Source organism: Silene latifolia, chromosome X, assembly GCF_048544455.1.
Source record: "Silene latifolia isolate original U9 population chromosome X, ASM4854445v1, whole genome shotgun sequence".
NCBI classification, from domain to species: Eukaryota; Viridiplantae; Streptophyta; class Magnoliopsida; order Caryophyllales; family Caryophyllaceae; genus Silene; species Silene latifolia.
Genome location: NC_133537.1, coordinates 88,550,168 through 88,562,923, shown reverse-complemented (window position 1 = coordinate 88,562,923; position 12,756 = coordinate 88,550,168).

The following is a 12,756-nucleotide window of genomic DNA, read 5'->3' as shown; positions in this document are numbered from 1 at the left end:
ATACATAATTTTTCCTAAATTTATTCGAAAACAGTAAATAAAATAAGCTAAATACTTCAGAAAACCGTGCTCTCCTACACGGCCTTGGAAACAGTGCTTTTTAGCTATTTCCTCTTCGCTGCCCTATTGCACCCGCATCATTCTCCCCTTCTTCAAAAACGAATCAACCCGATTCTTTGACCAACGACCTCCGGGATCAAATATGAACCTTGCAAATTTGAATGCAAGATCGGTGATGAATATTGGCAATGGACTTGGATCATCTTTCAGCTCGTCATCTTCTATACAAACTTTAAGCACGTCTATCTTGTTTGATTTCAGACTCTTCTTGTGCTTTCCATGCATGCTCGTGCCAATTCAACTCGTACCTTCCGAGCTTGTGCCTTCCACCCCTCCTCCCTCCGTGCACAAGTATAGAAAAATCGGGATCATACTTTCCAACAATTGCAATACCAAGAACCGAACTCAAAAGAGAACAGCACCGATAGTCACCAAGCTTCTTGCCAATCGATTCATCGAGTGGCGATCGATAAGTTTCTCTACCTCGAAAACCTGAGTAATCGTTGACATGTTGTAAGTCATTATCCGAAATAAGATTAGAATTGTTTGTTTTACCCTTGGACAGATTCGGATTATTAATCAGGCCCTCTTCAACCTCTGGCTCTTTTTCTTTAATAGCAACATCGAAAGACTCGATCTTTTCTTCTCTAATCGGATCGGCCTGCTTTTCTTCCTCTTCTTCATTGACTACTTCGAATGACTTCGGATCTGTAGATACCTCATTTCTGCACCTCCCGCAAACCACGCGGTGATGATTGGGCCGCATGTTTGGTATACGGAACGATTTGTGACAGTTCGTAAGTTTATCGTCAAGTGATTGCTTAAACACTTGTGTCTACCTCTTAATTGTCATCTACGTGCCGATACGGTCATTTTGGCAGCAATTAGAGTACATTTGGAGTCCGTGTCAAAAACCGTCTTCATTTTCTAATAACCGAGTCAGAATGTTCTGGAATGTTCCGGATATTTTTATTCCATATTTTCCAATCTTTTAATCTTTGGTAAAATATCTCCTGTAATATTCACACGAAATATTAAGGAAACGAGATTAATCCGCTATTCCATAATAGAAACGCGGAAATCTTTCTTCCACGGGAGGAAACAACTGAGGAAAGGACGCAGCAAGTGCCGCGCCTCTTCCAACAGACGCAGTGCCTGCTGCGCCTCTTCCTTAGTCCTTTTCTGCGTATTTTCCGTATCTTTTCGAGATTCACTTCCAAAGTTTCTCCGAAAACCCTACTTCCTCCGTGTGATTAGTATAAATAGAGACCTTCGGTCTCACATATTTCTCACGCGAGTATCCGCCCTTCTCTTCTCCCTTTGCATTCTAGACCACGTTCTTACTTTTTGGCGTCTACGTGCTTGAACTTTCGACCACGTAAGCTCGGATCTTTCTGAGTACGACCCTCGTTTTGCATGACCGACCAATTTGACCAACTCCACATCAATCAACATTAATCAATCTTATTCGTTTTCCTCCTAGAGGGCACTTTCGTCTACATTCGAGTCGAGCATCACTAAACGTTAACTTAGTTCATCTCGTTTCGTCAAACATGTAAGTTTGAGGGTGTAAATCCTTCTTTTGTTTATTGTTCTTTATTATCGTAATCATTGTAAGATTTATGTCGAAATTATTCTTAAAACCGATTTGTAAAACCTTGTTTAAAAACCCTTTTTACGGATTATCAGAGGACAACCGTCGAGAAAGGACGCAGCACCTGCTGCGCCTCTTCGTGAGGCTGTCGCAGTTTCTGCTTCCTTTCTTCTTCCTTCGTCTTTGATAATTCGATTGTTTTGTTTCGTTTTCAATTGTTCATCTTTCTTTTAACCCGATAATTTGAACATAATAATTTTAACATGTAAATAAATCATCATTAATTAATCCATCATTAAATCCCGACTTAAATCCCTTATAATTCATATTTGCGGGTTTTCGTCATTGAAATAAATTCGGGTTTTAGAGGTTCGATTTACTCATATTGAATCTCTGGAATTCATCTTTGATATACTTGTATCTGTTATTTACCGTCACCATCATTAATCCATCATTAATAACCTGTTTAGTCTAATTAATTTGATTAGTTTGTTAATTTGTAATTAATAATCTTATAAATGTTGTAATATTTCGTTCTAATTAGTTTCATTCATGCTTTATCGTTTTTATGACCTCAATCACATGTAAATAATATGTTAATCACTTTCATCTGAGTCAATTATCCATTAATCAAGAATTAAAATCATCAATGAGCATTAACGAGTTGCGGTTCCGGCTTCACAGCCAGAACTCAACCCAGAAACAGACGCAGCGACTGCTGCGCCTCTTCCAAGGGACGCAGCTCTGCAGCGCCTGTTCCCGGTTGACTTCTGTCTCTGAATTCCGTTTCTACTTTGACCTAGTTTATTAATTACGTGTTTAATTAAATATTACTCGTATTATCACCTAATATCTATTCGTTTATTCATTTATTCTTTCTTTTCTAAAATTATCCGTTTTAAATGTATTTTCGACATAAATCATTAAATCCGATGTAATTACTGTAATTTTCCTTTATTGTATTTTTATTGTATTTCTTTTATTGTATTGTTTGTATGCTTTCACATGCAATCGATCTAAATCTCTACTTGGACATTAATTATATGTTAAATTACGTGTTAACCGACTTAGTTAATTCTCATATGCTAGGATTAATCTAATGGATGTTGCATTGCATGCATTTAAATCGACAATATATCGAGTATAGACAATTTTCCTAATCATTAGTAGAGACCGCTATCGAGGCGGGCGGGATTAGGTGTTCGATCAAAAGAGCCTCCTAATACGTACCCTCACCCCTTACTCCAGATCTCTGTGAACATCCATGTTCATTGGCATCCACGAGAGTCATTCTAGACATAGAATGCTAAGGGTGACGAGTGCTTAGTGTTCATGTCATTACTTTGTGTCTTGACATGACACGAGGTATTTGAACGGTTTCCAATTTTCCACAATAAATTGGTGGCGACTCCACAAATGCAAACAAACCAAGAGAGGAAAAGCTTACTTCGCTTTTCGCCCCCGTGGGCCCGCGTCCACATTTTGGCGACTCCGCTGGGGATAATACACTTACGTGTAGCCAAAAGGGTGAAACTTGAACAAGGTTAGGGAATAGATGGTACAAGACAATTGTCGGTTTCATAACTCGGTCTTCCTAGATCGTTTTTCGGCCTTCCTAGGCCCAACCCAACCCATTCGACCAATCGTCCCGTCTAAACGGTCCTAATTCTTATTTGCGCCTAAGGATGGATAGCGATTGACGTCATCCATACCATGGTACTTACTCTTGTTTGTATCAAGGACTTTCACTACTTGAGGAAATGGACTAGGAATCGGCCTTACTCTTGTTTGGTACGAGCCTCTCCACAGACCTCGAGTTTGATTTTTTGGTATGGCAACCCACCCTTTAAAGCCAAAACCCTTCTAAATGCACTCAGCATCCCGTTATAATGCTTGTATAATGTTTGTACCATATGTGATCACCATTTCTAAACAAAACCATGACGATTTTTGTAAAATCAAAATCCCTTTTAAAATGTAAAAATTTTCGAAACATAGGCCTAATATTAGCGCAAAACCAGTCGAAACTCTGTCGAGTCAAAATTCGGGCCTCAAAACCCATTTCAAAACCTCACTTCGAGTCCACTCCTACAACTACACTAAAGTTGACTAGGACCAACATTTTCAAACTTTGTCATTTCCTCAAAACTCACTTGACACAAGTGGCACACTCCCACTTCACGAGTCAAAACATTTCTTTTCGAGTAAGTGTGCTAGAATGGTCGATCGTGTTTTGATTCGTCGTCGATCTCTTATCCAGTTTCCAAGATGCCTGAAACAAGCGATGTGAACTTCAACCAACTCCAGAATGGTAATGATCAAATCCTAGCCGCACTAGCTCGTCTCCAAGTCACTCAAGACCAAGTGTATGATCGCCTTGACACAATTGAAGGCCGAATATATGCCGTGGAAACGAGGATGCCTCCTCGAGAAAGTGAAGTGTCTGATGAATTTGTGAATAACTTCGGGGACGAAAACCCTCCCATAGGTATGACTACAGCTGAGAAACGACTCCAATAATTGGAGAAACAATTGATGTATCTCAAAGGGGATGACATTTATAGGGAAAATAATCGCATATATGAAGCCGTGAGTTCCAAGTTGCCAACCAACTTCAACATGACGGATATCCCTAAATTCAAGGGGCATGAAAACCCTTTGAACCATATCCGTGCTTTCAAGGATTACATGTCTATCAAAGGCATTAAACCCAAGATGTTCTTAAGGATCTTTCCTTCATCTCTTGACACCATCCCAAAAAAATGGTTCTATTCTCTAGAGCATAAGAAGATCGCTACCTGGGACGATACCGCAATTGAATTCGCCAAGCAATATGCGGATAATACTGAAATCCAAGTCAACATGCGCACTTTAGAGGTTCTTACCCAAAATGACAAAGAAGGTTTCACCGACTTCCTAAGTAGGTGGAGGAAGACTAGTACTCAACTTGTTGAACGTCCAGATGAAGCTACCCTCGTGGAGAAGTTCGTGGACAACCTCAAGCCCATCTATGCAAGTCATTTGAGGTACCAAAACATTAAGACCTTCAATTACTTAACCGTACTAGGAACAAGGATCGAAGATGACATCCGTAAAGGGCTCTTGTCCAAAACGGTAGGTCATGGATATCAAGGCTCAACAAGTCGTTCTTACGGCTCTACTAGCAAAACTGATGAAGTTAACCTTCTCGAGCCATCTAAGAAGAGTACCCCACCAAGGAAATTCACAAATCTTGGGGACACATATTCCAATGCTCTAAAAAGGTTGATGAAACTGGGTAAACTTCAACCCATAGGCCCTACACCCGAACCAGAAAAGAAATCTAAGTTCTGGGATGAGAATTCGTACAGCGAATACCATAGAGGCAAGGGACATGATACAGAAAAATGCTACAAACTGAAAAATGTACTTCAAGACATGATTGAAGACGACCGCCTACCAATACCACCTGGAGGTAAGCCTAATAACACTCAGAATCCTCTTGGAATTCTAGCCTAACAACTTCAAGAAATGTGAAGAGTCTACCATAGATTGTTCACACCTCATTTCTCCAGTCGAAGATGAAATTCATGCAATAGAGAATGAAGGGAACTACTCTACCATTTCCCCAACCATCACCGATTTCATTGCATGGGCAAAAAGTGTGAATAGGCAAGTCATGGAACTAGAGAGTGCAGTGGAAACCCTACGTGATCCCAACGCAACACCTAAAGAACGTGCACCACTAGTCTTCTCTCAAAACACTACAATGCAAGAAGTAGTAGCCATGGTTGATGAACTAGTCGACCAAATTATCCAATTGGAGGCCGAAATCATAAGAATATGGGAACTTGCTACTGTCAATGGAATATGGGCCGATAATGATGAAGATGAGTATCTCACTGAACACTACCTAGTCAAAATCAGTAAGCAAATAGTCCAAAATTGTGAAGATCAAGATGTAGACCACCGTACTCGTTCGGGACGCCCATACCAAAACACTTCTCAAAATGGTCCCGTAGCGAACGGTCCAACCAATGTGGTCACACAAAATGATAATGAAGATGGCTCCACCGACCATTTGGTAAAGCAACTGCAGAAGACAAAGGTTGATCTTTCAGTCTGGCAACTAGTGGCAAGCTCATTCCCACATCGCCAAGCTTTACTGCAAGCCTTGGCCAAACTAAATGTGGCACATAACTCCACACCCGATGATGTAGTCAACTTGGTCTTCCAAGAATCACCAAAGCTAAGTAATTCTATTAATTTCTCGAATGAAGATTTGCCACCCTTTGGTGCTAGTCATAACTTGGCTCTTTATATCACTGTCATTTGCTTAAAGAAGAATGTGCCAATGACTTTGGTAGATGATGGCTCCGCAGTCAATGTCATACCCTTGAAAACGGCATACAAGTTGGGCATGAAAGAGTCGGATTGGACCCCTACCAACCAAGGTGTTCGCGCATATGATGGTACACGACGAAAGGTAGTAGGACTTGTTAACCTAACCATAGCCACAGGGCCGATTGAACGAAAAGTCAACTTCCAAATAGTGGACATTGAAGCATCCTTTAACATACTTCTGGGAAGACCTTGGATTCACGCTTCCAAAGCGGTAACATCCACCCTCCACCAGAAGATCAAAATCCCACTAAATGGTAAAGTGGTGACGATCACTTCGTCACCCATCAAGGCAATAATCGAAAAGAAGTTAAGTAATCAAGTCCTTGGGAATCCAGCACATGAACTTGGGGGCTTCCATATCATAAATGTCATAGAAAGTGAGTTGGCACCCTTATACTTCAATCCCTACTCCAACTTGGTGGTCAACCACATACTCAAATCCTAGGGATACTTCCCGGGAATGCATTTGAATCCTATCCGAAGGAACACTTTTGCACCCTACAAAGAAGGCAACTCACAAAGAATACCCCTTGGACTAGGATACAAACCCACTAAAGAGGAAGTTCTCGAGATGCTCGCTCAAGTTCAAAACCGTAAGAATGTGGGAATCCAAATGCGATCCTACCTCCCTACCCTAAATGGATACTTCGTTAGGGAAGGAAGTCAAGATATCTTTAACGGATTTCCCGAACCTTGGCACTATCTCGAATGGAAGCTAGCCGCAATCGAGATCTTCCACGATTGCTACTTCATTCCTCCAGAAACGGTTCCTACCGTCAAAACTCGTCAAGCACCTTGCTTAGACGAACAAGTTGTTAGTCTACTATTTGGAGAAGATCGATTCGTTAGAGCCGCGCAGGATGAGATCATTACCATGATACTTCAAGACGATCACTTCAACCCTACCGCGTTAATCACAGAAACCAACACCAATCAGCAGAAAGGATGGAGAAAGTCGATCAAGTGGACAAACAATCAAGGAAGATTCTTCAAGCTCACCACTGGAGAAGGAGAGATGTTCAAAGGAGAACTGGAAGTCGATGAATTCGAGTCAGAGTCAGAGTCGGAGTCTAGAGAAGTTCCTAGAGAGTCTTCTCCTGTCGTCATTCCCACTCCCCTTGTTTCTCCTAGCTTAGTATCGAGTAGTAACAGTAGTTCGGGAAATGTCTCAACGGCTGTCCCTTTACCGCCACTGACTACAGATCAGATGGCTTCTATGTTTCAACTGTTCTCAAATTTTAATATGAATAAATCAGGTTCTGCTTACTCTTCGTGTTATCTTGAATGTAATTATGTTTACGATGATACTGAGGATGACCCAGACCCAGACTCGATCGAGATACCTCCCCACATCGCCAAAAAAATACTACAAAGGGGGAAGGGGGACCTGTAATAGAAAACACTGAACCCATCAACGTAGGAACCGAACTAGAACCCCAAGAACTTAGGATAGGGACGGCCTTGAGCCCTACCGAATGGGCCAGTTTCATAGACCTCCTGCACGAGTTCAAAGACATTTTTGCTTGGTCCTACAAAGACATGCCAGGGATCGACAGGGATATCGCAGAGCATAGAATCCCAATCAAACCAGGTTTCAAACCCGTGAAACAGAAGCTTCGTCGAATGAGTACAGAATGGGCTCTCAAGAAGAAGTCGATAAACAGTTCAAAGCCGGGTTCATCAAAGTTTCCGAGTACTCAGACTGGGTAGCTAACATAGTACCCGTACCCAAAAAGGATGGGAGAATCCGTGTTTGTGTTGATTTTAGAGACTTAAACAAAGCAAGTCCTAAGGATGACTTTCCTCTACCACATATCGACATATTGGTGGATAATACAGCAGATCACGCGTTACTATCCTTCATGGATGGATATGCAGGATATAACCAGATCAAGATGGCCATAGAAGATATGCATAAGACCGCCTTCGTCACTCAATGGGGAACCTATTGCTACACGGTTATGCCGTTTGGGTTAATTAATGCCGGAGCTACATACCAACGCACCGCAACTACGCTCTTACATGACATGATGCATAAGGAAGTTGAGGTATACGTAGATGACATGATTGTCAAGTCCAAGGATAGAGAGGGGCACATTGCGAACCTTCGCAAATTCTTCTCAAGGCTACGGAAGTACAACATGAGGCTCAATCCCCAGAAATGCGCATTCGGAGTAACATCTGGTAAACTCCTGGGATAGTTGTTAGCCAACGAGGAATAGAAATAGACCCTTCTAAGATCAAAGCTCTAATCAAAATGCCGTAACCTCAAACGGAGAAAGAAGTTAGAGGATTCCAAGGCAAGGTGCAATACATAAGTCGATTCATATCGAAACTCACCACGATCTGCAAACCTATCTTCATGAATTTAAAGAAAACAGATCACACCATGTGGGATGATGACTGTCAGAAGGCTTTCGACCGAATCAAGGAAATATTAGCCAAACCACCAGTGCTCATGCCACATCAACGAGATCAACCTCTTGGTTTATATCTCACGGTAACCGAAACGGCCATGGGCGCCATGCTAGCTCAAACCGTAGGGAAAGAAGAAAGAGCTATCTACTACCTTAATAAGAAGTTCTTGGAGTACGAGTGCAAATACACGCCACTCGAGAAGACATGCCTCGCTCTTGTGTGGGCAACGAAGAAGCTACACCATTACATGCTTAGCTACTCCGTCAAAATATACTCCAAAATGGATCCTGTCAAATACCTCTTCGAGAAACCCGTTCTCAATGGACGCTTAGCAAGATGGACTTTGATGCTCTCAGAGTTCGATCTCAAGTATGTACCTCTGAAAGTTATAAAGGGGCGCGCCGTTGCCGAATTCTTCGCAGAAAATCCCATTAATGATACACAAACGATAGACACTTGGTCGTTTCTGGATGAAGATATACTCCAAACCGATGTAGACTCCTGGGACCTTTATTTTGATGGAGCATCGAACTTAAGAGGATTTGGAATAGGAGTGTTTCTCATTTCTCCTGAAGGCGAGCATACACCAATCTCTGCCAAGCTCGACTTCGAGGTGACAAATAATGCTACAGAATACGAGGCTTGTCTCATTGGATTGCAAGCGGCAGTAGGTTTAGGCATCAAGAATCTTCGAGTGCATGGGGATTCATCTTTGATCATCAACCAAATTACGGGATCTTGGAAAATCCGAAGTGAAAGCTTAGCACCTTATCAAGCCAGAATAGACCAAGTAGCCCAATTCTTCGATCAAGTAACCTACCTACACCTACCTCGAGAGGAGAATCAATTTGCAGATGCTCTTGCAAAACTTGCATCTTTGATTAATATGCCGGATAACATGGTAGAAATGCCTTTATGCATCGAACGACGGTTAGAGCCAGCTTATGTGCACCAAATCACCGATGAAGAGGAAATCACAGAGGAACCTTGGTTCCAAGCGATCCTAAACTTCAAACTCAACGGCACCTATCCACCGGATATGGACAAAAGGGGACAACGTGCCATACGCTTACTAGCTTCCCAATACGTTCATATGCAAGGAGAGTTATACAAAAGAACACCTCTTGGTGTAATCTTACGCTGCCTTGATCATTCACAGGCACGGAAAGTGATGGAAGAAGTCCATGATGGAGAATGTGGCCCTCACATGAGTGGCCCATGATGGCAAAGAAAATCACACGTTTGGGGTATTATTGGACCACAATGGAATCTGATTGCATCAAATATGTAAGACATTGCCACAATTGCCAAATCTTTGGGAATGTGCAACCTGTCCCTTCTTCATTGCTTTAGACCATGACATCTCCCTAACCATTCTCTGCTTGGGGAATTGACATCATCGGCAAGATCACTCCAGCAGGAATAGGAGGTCACTATTTCATCCTAGTAGCAATCAATTACTTCACCATGTGGGTAGAAGCGGCTTCCTACACCAGTCTTACAGCCAAGAACGTGGCAAAGTTCATACAAACCAACATCATCTGTCGATACGGTTGCTCACATGAGATCATCAGTGACAATGGATCACATTTCCAAGCTGAGACTAAGCAATTGGTAGCCAAGTACAAAATCAAACATCACCACTCCTCGCCATATAGACCACAAACTAATGGCGCGGTAGAGGCGGCAAACAAAAACGTTGTCACGATTCTCAAGAAAATGATTGACAACTATCGAGATTGGCCAAGCAAGATACCCTTTGCTTTATGGGGATACCATACATCTCTCAGGACGCCCACTGGGGCCACCTCTTTCTATTGGACCTACGGCATGGAAGTTGTACAACCAGTCGAGCTAGAAATACCATCCTTGCGTATTTTACTCGAAAGTCAAATCCCAGAAGCCGATTGGAAGAGGGATAGATTTGAAGAACTCATCCTCCTAGATGAACGAAGATTGCGTGCATTACACAATGTGCAAACATATCAGGCACGTATCAAACGAGCCTTCAACAAAAGGGTTAAGTTAAGGAACATCAAAGAAGGAGACTTGGTCCTCAAATCAATTAGAGCTCTTTTACCTGTCGATCCACGAGGAAAATTCAAACCCAATTGGGCCGGGCCATTTCTAGTCAAGTCCATACTTCCAAGGGGTGCGGTTAGGATCACAGACTTAGATGGGAACGAATTTGCCAACCCGACAAACCTCGACCAACTGAAACGTTACTATGCCTAGAATAGGAGCAAAAACGCACCCACGTGTAACCTCACGTGTCGCTCTTGTGGCACGAAATAAACGGCCCTGGCCAAGCTGAATTAAGCTAATGTCATCTTGCTCTTGCATTTTGACAATTTGTCATCCTCATATCATCAAATAAACTGAAATGCATTTTAGGAGTAAGTGAAAGCTCATGCTTATTTTCTAAGTTCATTACAAGCTCTTGCTTAGAACAATTATTCTTTTACATTTACTTGAACTACGCGCAAGGGTTTGATTTTATTTTTAAATAATACGTTGTTGGAATATGTGTCCGACAATAAGGCGATCACAAATGTTGATCATGATGATCACATGTTTAAATCTCATTTTAAGAATACATGTGGGATGTAATATTTTACAGTCAACTGGTCCACACATATCGGTAATGATTGGCTGACTAGAGTTTGACATTACTGTCATACGACGGTGGTGATCAGTTGATCCCCTTAGGTCATACCTATATGGAAATACTCTTAATTGATTATTTAATTAATCGTATGCCGATACGAGTTAATTAAATTGCTTAAAATTGACGGATGATTTTGTGAGTAAAGTTAACGTGTCTTATTGTAATTCGATTAAATTAGATACGGTCTAAGTAATCAAATTGTCTTGTTACTTAGATTAAATTATTGTTTACGAAACAATTGAAATTGAATGAATAATTTATTATAAATACAAGACGTTGTAATTTATAATTTGATAAACCATTTTGGTACAAGTGATTACGAATTACTAGTCGATATTGTATATGACATATTTCATGAGTATGTTGATTTTTAATATGTTAAAAATACATTACAATTTCACATGTCAAGTAACATGTCTCATATGTCACAATTGACAAATGACAAAATAAAATGGACCATCCATTTTATGTTAAAAGTGCCGAAAATTGGAGGGAGTTTAAGGAATATATTGTGTTTTTATTTTAAGTGGAAAACATGATGATTAAAGCCTAATGACTAGCCATGCATGCTTAGTCTTGTCTTGAGAATAACACAAGACCATGCATTGGTCTCTCCTTCCCCCTCCAACCGGTTTTGATGAGAAAAAGCTAAGTGTTTTTTTTCCATTATGATTCACTCTTTCATAATACATTTTTTCTAGTGTAAGAAAATAGTGATTTCTCTCTATAATTTGTGAAAACTTAGATAAATAAAACCTCACAAAATCTCCCCTCTTGGCCGAAAATATTCAAGAGGAAATACAAAATATTTTTGTGTCAATTTTTATAGTAAGACTTATATTATTACTAGATCATAATAATATTAGTTATTAAGAGATTTCCTTGGGTATATACTTTTGGGAGAGGTTTTATTTTGGACCTTTTGTTCATCCATTATAAGGAAGCTCAAGAACTAACAAGAAGGAGATCTTGTTGGTGCTCTTATATCCGAAATCCCAATGTAAGAAAGACGATTTCTTCTCTTATCTTGCTTTAGTTTGCATGCATAAGATCTCTCATTTATTTTATGACTAAATAAATTATTTCATATATGAATATGTAAATAAATGAGATTAAATAATTCTAACAAGCGGTATCAAGAGCCTTAGGTTGTTTGCATGCAAATCGGTTTATAGTTTTTCCGAGTTATATGATTAACATACAAAACTAATTAATTTGGATTTATGAAGATAAACCTAAAAATAACTTTGCATGTGAAAAGTTTATGGTCCTGATTTTTAGGATATTTTGGTTTATTTATGGATTTTATTGTTCATTTTATATATTATTGACATTAAAATGTGATTTTTATGATAAAAATGTCATTTTTGGACGAAAAATAGCTAAACTTCGAATTTTTGAGTGGTTTTTGGATATGTTTTCACATATATTATCTAATGATGGCCTGTAAATGTTCATGACAAAATGAGTTGTTTTGCTCGAAATATGGATTTTTCAAGTTAAAATCGTATTTAAATGGGTAAATAGGTTAATATGAGTTATATTTCGAATCTGATCATGGAAATTTAGTATGTTGTCATATGCAATTTTACAAGATGTGTGTAAAATATTTGGCTATAATTAAGTCTTTATG